Source organism: Kogia breviceps, chromosome 8 (genome assembly GCF_026419965.1).
Source record: "Kogia breviceps isolate mKogBre1 chromosome 8, mKogBre1 haplotype 1, whole genome shotgun sequence".
In the NCBI taxonomy this organism is placed as follows: domain Eukaryota; kingdom Metazoa; phylum Chordata; class Mammalia; order Artiodactyla; family Physeteridae; genus Kogia; species Kogia breviceps.
The window spans coordinates 60,445,581-60,452,749 of NC_081317.1; positions in this window are offsets into that span (position 1 = coordinate 60,445,581).

A 7,169-nucleotide genomic window follows, 5' to 3' on the forward strand; every position below is an offset into this window, starting at 1 on the left:
TTTGTTCCTTATCATAGGGGAAAAGCTTTCAGGTTTTGAGTATGATAATAGCTTTGGGCTTTATATTCATGTTCTTTATTATATTGAAGTAATTTCCTTCTATTCCTAGCGTCTGAGAGTTTTTATAATGAAAGGATGTTGAATTTTATCAAATACTTTTTCTGCAATTTTGAGGTGATCATGTGAGTTTTATCCTTTCTTGAGTGTTATGTGTCACATTGATTGATTTTCATATGTTGAACCAACCTTATACCCCTAGTGTGTGTGTGTGTGTGTGTGTGTGTGTGTGTGTGTTTCTGGCTTTGGTATCAAGGTAATGCTGGCCTCATAAAATGAGTTTGAAAGTGTTTCCTCCTCTTCATTTTTTTGGAAAAAGTTTGAAAAGATTGGCATTAATTCTTCTTTAAATGTTTGGTAGAATTCACCAGTGACTCCATCTGCCCTTGGGCTTTTCTTAGTTAGAATGTTTCTGATTACTGCTCCTCCCCTCCTTCCCTCTCCCCATTTGTAACCACTAGTTTGTTCTCTATATCTGTGAATCTGATTCTTTTTTGTTGTATTTTTCAGATTCCACATATAAGTGATATCATACAGTATTTGTATTTCTCTGTCTGACTTATTTCACTTAGCATAATGCCCTCCAAATCCATCCATGTTGCTGCAAATAGCATTATTTCATTCCTTTTTATGGCTGAGTAGTATTCCATTGTATATATATACTGCATCTTCTTTATCCATTCATCTGTTGATGGACACTTAGGTTGGTTCCATATCTTGGCAATTGTAAATAATGTGGCTATGAACATTGGGGTGCATGTATCTTTTTGAATTGGTGTTTTTGTTTCTTTTGGACATAAACCCAGGAGTGGAATTCCTGGATCATATGGTAGTTCTATTTCTATTTTTTTCAGAAACCTCCATACTGTTTTCCACAATGGCAGCACCAATTTACATTTTCACCAACAGTGTATGAGGGTTCCCTTTTCTCCACATCCTTGCTGACATTTGTTATTTCTTCTATTTTGATGATAAACTTTCTGAAAAGTGTGAGGTGATATCTCATTATGGTTTTGATGTGCATTTTCCTGATGATTAGAATTGTTGAGCATCTTTTCATGTGCCTGTTGGCCATCTGCATTTCCTCTTTGGAAAAATGTCTCTTGCTGCTTTTAAAATTCTCTCTTTGTCATGACTTCTGACAATTTGATTATCATGTGCTTGGTGTAGACTCCTTTGAGATTAGCCTATTTGAGACTTGTTGGGTTTCTCAAATCTTTATGTCCCTATCTTTCTCTGTATCTGGGGAGTTTGGGGCCATTATTTCTTTAAATAGTATTTCTGCCCTTTTCTCTTTCTCTCTCTTTTCTCCTTCTGGGGCTCTCTTAATATATATGGTCCACATGATGGTATCCCATTAGTCCTTTAGCCTTTCTTCACTCTTTTTTTTTTCTCCTTTTACTGGATAATTTCAAATGACTTATCTTCAGGTTCACTGATTTGTTTTTCTGCTTGATCAAGTCTGCTGTTAAAATTTTCTAGTAAATTTTTCAGTTCAGTTATTGCATTCTTTAATTACGAAATCTATTATTTTAAAAAAGAAATATATATATTCTCTCTGTTGAAATTCTCATTTTGTTCAGTCCTGTTTTCCAGAGCTTATTGAACATCTTTACAACAGTTGTTTTGAATTTTTATTCAGATAATTAATTTACCTCCATTTCTTTCAGGTTGGTTTTTGGACATTTATTTGCTCCTTTGATTGAGCTGTTTCGCCCTGTTTCTTTGTGTTCCTAGTAAGTTCGCAGTGGTATCCATGCATTTAAAATAACAGCCACCTTGCCCAGTCTTTATGGACTAGCTTCATACACAGAAAGAACTTCACCAGTCAGGCCAGCTGTCGATCCTTGGGACCTCTCTAACCTTTTCTGTGGATGTGTCTTCTCTGTATTGTGTGCGTGGATTCCTAATTAGAGAAATTTGCTGGTTTCTTTTCAGGAGAATTGGTTCATGCATTGTTGTTGAATTGGTATCTACATGTGAGGAAAGAGGGTCTGGTGCTTCCTCTTCTCCATCTTGCTCATGTCACTTTGAGCACTATTATTCTTTTCAAAGTCTTTGGGTTCAGGGAAAACCTTGAACTTTGAAATCATTTTGTTTGAATTTGAATCATACTTTGCAATTTATCAGCCTATAAGCAAGTAACTTGACTTTTCTGAATTTTGGTGTCCTGCTTTGTAAGATGGAGATAATGTCAAGTCACTCCTAGAACTATTGTAAGGATAGTCCCTGGCAGAGAAGTTGTCCTTTTTTTTAAATCTCCCTCCCCAAATAAATGTCTAGAAGGATATAGGTCAAAACATTAATAAATAGATAACTCTGAAGGTAAAGTCTGATTATTATATACGGTTTTATATTTCTGTATATTCTAACTTTCCTACAATGACTATATATCATACCTATTATTAGAAATTTTTAAGTTCTTCTATGATATTTTGGTTCCTTTTTGATTTGAAAATCTTTTCTGGCTTTATCAAACCCATGTAGTGATTCCCCACAATTATTTTACACATATTTCTAAAATAAATGAAACTTGTTCAATCCCATTCTAATACCACTTAAAGAGGTTTTTATGGTTTTTTAATTTGTTTTGTTTTGTTTTTTATAAGCAAGAGATAAACTCACCTTAACTGTAAAGGGCTTGTGGCTCTTTGTTTTGTGTAAAAAGACTCATTTCATCATTGATTAGGACAATAGACATTTTTATTTTTAGCAGTAAGTAAATTACCAAGGCACATCAATATCAGCATTTCACTGATCAATGTCAGAGACTGTTTGGAAAAGGTCACATTGAAAAGAACATTGATTTTAGCCCCAGAACTTAGAATATATTGGAACTGTACAACTGAGTGCCACAAAATAACCAATACTATTTACTTTTCTCTCCCTGACACTATCTACTATATGTATACATATTTTTATATTTATAAAATTCATAAGCTACTTGTTCCATAAAGCTAATTTTCTGCTATGTAGTCTTTGTCCAGGTGTTTTTAGCTATCATGTGACCCTTCTTTGCTTTCCTCTACCTCCTTGCTTCTTGGTGTGAACAAGTAAGGTACTCAGGCCTACTAATGGCCCCATTTTAGAAGTGAAGAAATATTATGATTTCACAATAATTCACAATGAAAATAAGTTGGAATGGAATCTAGTTTTTTTTATTTCCACACGTGCCAAACTTAGCATTCTTTACTAGTGTCCTTACTGCCTCCCTGACCATTTACCAGGTCATAACTACCATGTCAGTAATTATCACCCTCACCAAACCAATCTGGTTGACCAAATCACGGAGGCCAGGTTCATATCCTACCCATTTGTATACCTAGTCCTTATACTGTGTATTCTAGTACAGGTTCTGTTTTACCCCTTACCCAAAGATACTGTGAGCTGGACAGTGGCTTATGGAAAGAAATAAAGAAAGCTCATTAACAATATCCAAGATTCATGTAAAAACAGTCACTTATACTTAACTGATTTGTACCTCATTTTTCCTCAGAGGCTGTCTTTGAGGTTCAAATTAGACTGATTTCACTGTCAGGAGAGCAGGCATTAGAGAGAAACATCATTGGTCCTGCCTAAACTCAACCTATTGTTGCTCTGAATGGAACAGAAGGGGTGACTCTCCCAGAACTGAGAGACCCTCCAGTCTGTGAGAGATCTAGAACTTTCTCAGATGCCTGGTCTCTATCATGACAGAAAGGAACCTTGCATAGACGGGTACGAAGGCTGACCACCTAGCTCTTCTTGCTATTCCTCTCGGCCATTTTGATGCTGGATGAAGAACAGAACAAAATGCTCTGAAGTTCTAAGAATGCTTCCATAACCACATTTTTGTCCATTTCACTTAATTCAAAATAAAATATTTAGAGTATTTTTATGATAGTTGTCTGGAGTAACTTTTAATTCCAAAGACTTTATTTCCCTTAATTATATTTCTTTTATTTCTATTTTATTTCCTTTGGAAACTACAGTAATAGACTTCAGGTTTTTGTTTGTTTGTTTGTTTGTTTTTACAAAGAATATAGATTCAGAGTTAAATCTCTTCGGAATGTGTAATAGTATTTTGTTATCAACATACCATTATTGCCTCAAATGATAGTAACAATTTACATTTATTAAATACACATTTAGCTTCTAGACCCTTTACCTATAGATTTTAATCCACACACTACCATTTCTGGTTTATGTTACTGTCCACCTCTAAAAAATGAGGAAAGTTTTTAAAGTAATGTGTCAGATGTGAATATTCATTATAACAAAAGACTTTATACACAGTATCCCATTTACTCTCATACTGCAGACCACATTCCGTTGGCCAGAACTTAATCAACAGCCCCATATAACTGTGGGGAGGCAGAAAATTACAGTCTGGCTGTGTGCCTTGCAGAAAAGGAAGAACACTTGTGGATCACAGTGTTGTGCTCCGTGCTAAAGAAATAAATAATTTCAATATTTGAGGTCATACAAAAAGTCAGATATATTCTCCTCTACCCGTTCATTTTTTACAGTTAGCCTAGCAAACACTAATACCAAAATAACTAATGAGAGTATAAATAAGAAAAACTTCAAGTCAAATTCACTAATGAACATAAATGCTAAATGCCTAACTGAAATATTGAGAAACTGAATCCAGCAATGTAGAACAAATGTAATAAAACATCATGACCAAGTTGTATTTTTGCTAAGAATAAAGTTTGTTTAAAACTAGGAAATAAATATGAATAGATTGAATGTAAAAACTATGTTTAATATCATCTTAATATAAACTCCTCAAAGCCTTTCATTTACTATAACATCCTTTAATACACAGACATGATATTCAATAGTAAGTAACCAAAACGCTTCTTTTTAGAATCTGAAAAAGACAAAGATGCCTTTTATCACTATTTCTATTCAATATTATACTGGAGATCTGAGCCAGTTCTGTAAGGCAAGGTAAATAAAAGGTGTAAAAATCCTAAAAGAAGAAACAAAGCTGTTATTAATTGCAGGTAACACATAGAATAGCCAAAAGAATTAAAATCCCCAAGGAGTAAATTGTTAGAAATAAGAGATTAGTAAGAGTGTAGGTAGAAAATCGATGTACAATAATCTGTTGCATTTCTAATATAGTAGCTAAGAGAGTTAAAATGAATCTTTTTAAAAAGTGTATCATTTATATTAACTTAAAAACGTAAAGTAACTAGAAATAAATCCAACAACATTTGTCCAAAATCTGTATAGAATGACTTGCAGAACTCTTGAAATAACATTTTTTGAAAACAAATAGACAGATTATGTTCATGGCATAGAGGACTCAATACTGTGAATGTGTCACTTTTCCCCTAATTGATCTGTAGAGCTAATGCTTTTAAAATTTTTATCTTTTTAATGGAATTTGGCAAAATGAATGAAAAATTTACATGAAAGTACAAAGATCCCAAACCATCAAGATACTCTTGAAGAGCAAGTTGGGTATACTGGCCCTACTGGACATGAAAACTTGAAAATCTCTACTGATTAGTGTCTGTGGGTGCAGGGATATCAAAATTGTCAAACAAATAGAACACTGAATCTAATAAAATTTACATGCAAAAAAGACGTTTTACTGAGGAGATATTTTAGATTAATTGAGAAAACCTGGACTTTTTAGTAAGAGGGACATTTGTTTATACATATAGGAAAAAATGAAGTTGGATTCTTACCTCACAAAAAATCAAGCCAGGTGACTCTCAGTTATAAATGTGAAAAGCAAAATTATAAAGGTTTTTAGAAGTTAGTATAATGAGTATTTTTATATCCTCAGAATTTCTTAAACGAAATACGAACTATGAACTATAAAGGAAAGACTAATAAATTTAATTACATTGGAATTAAGAACTTCTCTTCACCAAGAGATAACATAAAGAAATTAAAAATAGAAGTCATAGAGTGAGAGAAGATTGTTATAACCACATATATTTGGTGGGGTGAGTTATTACAACATATAAAAATAACTCATATAAAGGGATAAGAGACAAACAGCCCTATACAAAACCAAGCAAAAGGTATAATCAGGAAAGCACTCATGGCCAATAAACTGAGGAAAAGATGCTCAATTCTATTAGTAATCATGGAAATACAAATTAAAACCACTATAATATACAACTCTTCCTCATAAAGCTAGCAACATTTAAATGTCTAACAAGTGGGAACAGATAAAGCATGGCCTTATGGTTAAAACCAAGGATTTGAAACTTTATTTTGACAGTAAGAGGAACCATTGAAGAGTTGAAAGTATGGATGTGATCAGATTAAGGTTGTGGAAAGATTCCTGTGCTGTATGGAGCCTGGGGGAAAAAGAAATTGTTGACCATATCAGATATTGGTGAGGATGTTGGAGCAAGGGGAATTTTCATTTCCTGTGGAACAGAGGGTCAAATTGGTGAGGATGTTGGAGCAAGGGGAATTTTCATTTCCTGTGGAACAGAGTGTCAATTGATGGAACCGATTTGGAAAATAGTTTGACATTTTCTAACATATTTGAAGATATGCATTTATTATGACCCTGGAATTCCACTCTTGATCCATACTTTAGAGAAATTCTTATTCATGTTTACCTGGAAACTTACACAAAAATTTTCATAGCAACTCTCAATGGAAACAACAGAAATGTTAATCTAATATAGATTGGATAAATAAATCATGGTATATACATACATTATAAAATATTGTACTACAAGGAAAATGAACATATTACAGCTACACACGCCAATGTAGAGAAATTCTATCAACATAATGTTGAGGGAAAGAAGTGGCTATGGAATTTATACAATGTGATTCTATTTTAACGAAGTTCTAACAGGCCAAGCTAAACAATGCATTGTTTAAATTTGCATGCATAAAAGGAAGGAAAGAAATTAGTTGTCACATCTGTGGGAAGGAGAGGAAATTCATTTGGGAGGGGCGCACAGGAGGCTGCTAAGACATTACTAGCAGTGTTCTAGTACTTAACCTGGATGATGTCTCTAGGGGTGATTGCTTTATTTTTATTCTGCAAATTATATATCCTTATATATACTTCAGTGTGTATGATATATTGCACAAGAAAAAAAAGGAAGCTTTGTAGATCTATATTTTTTTTGATGGATCAT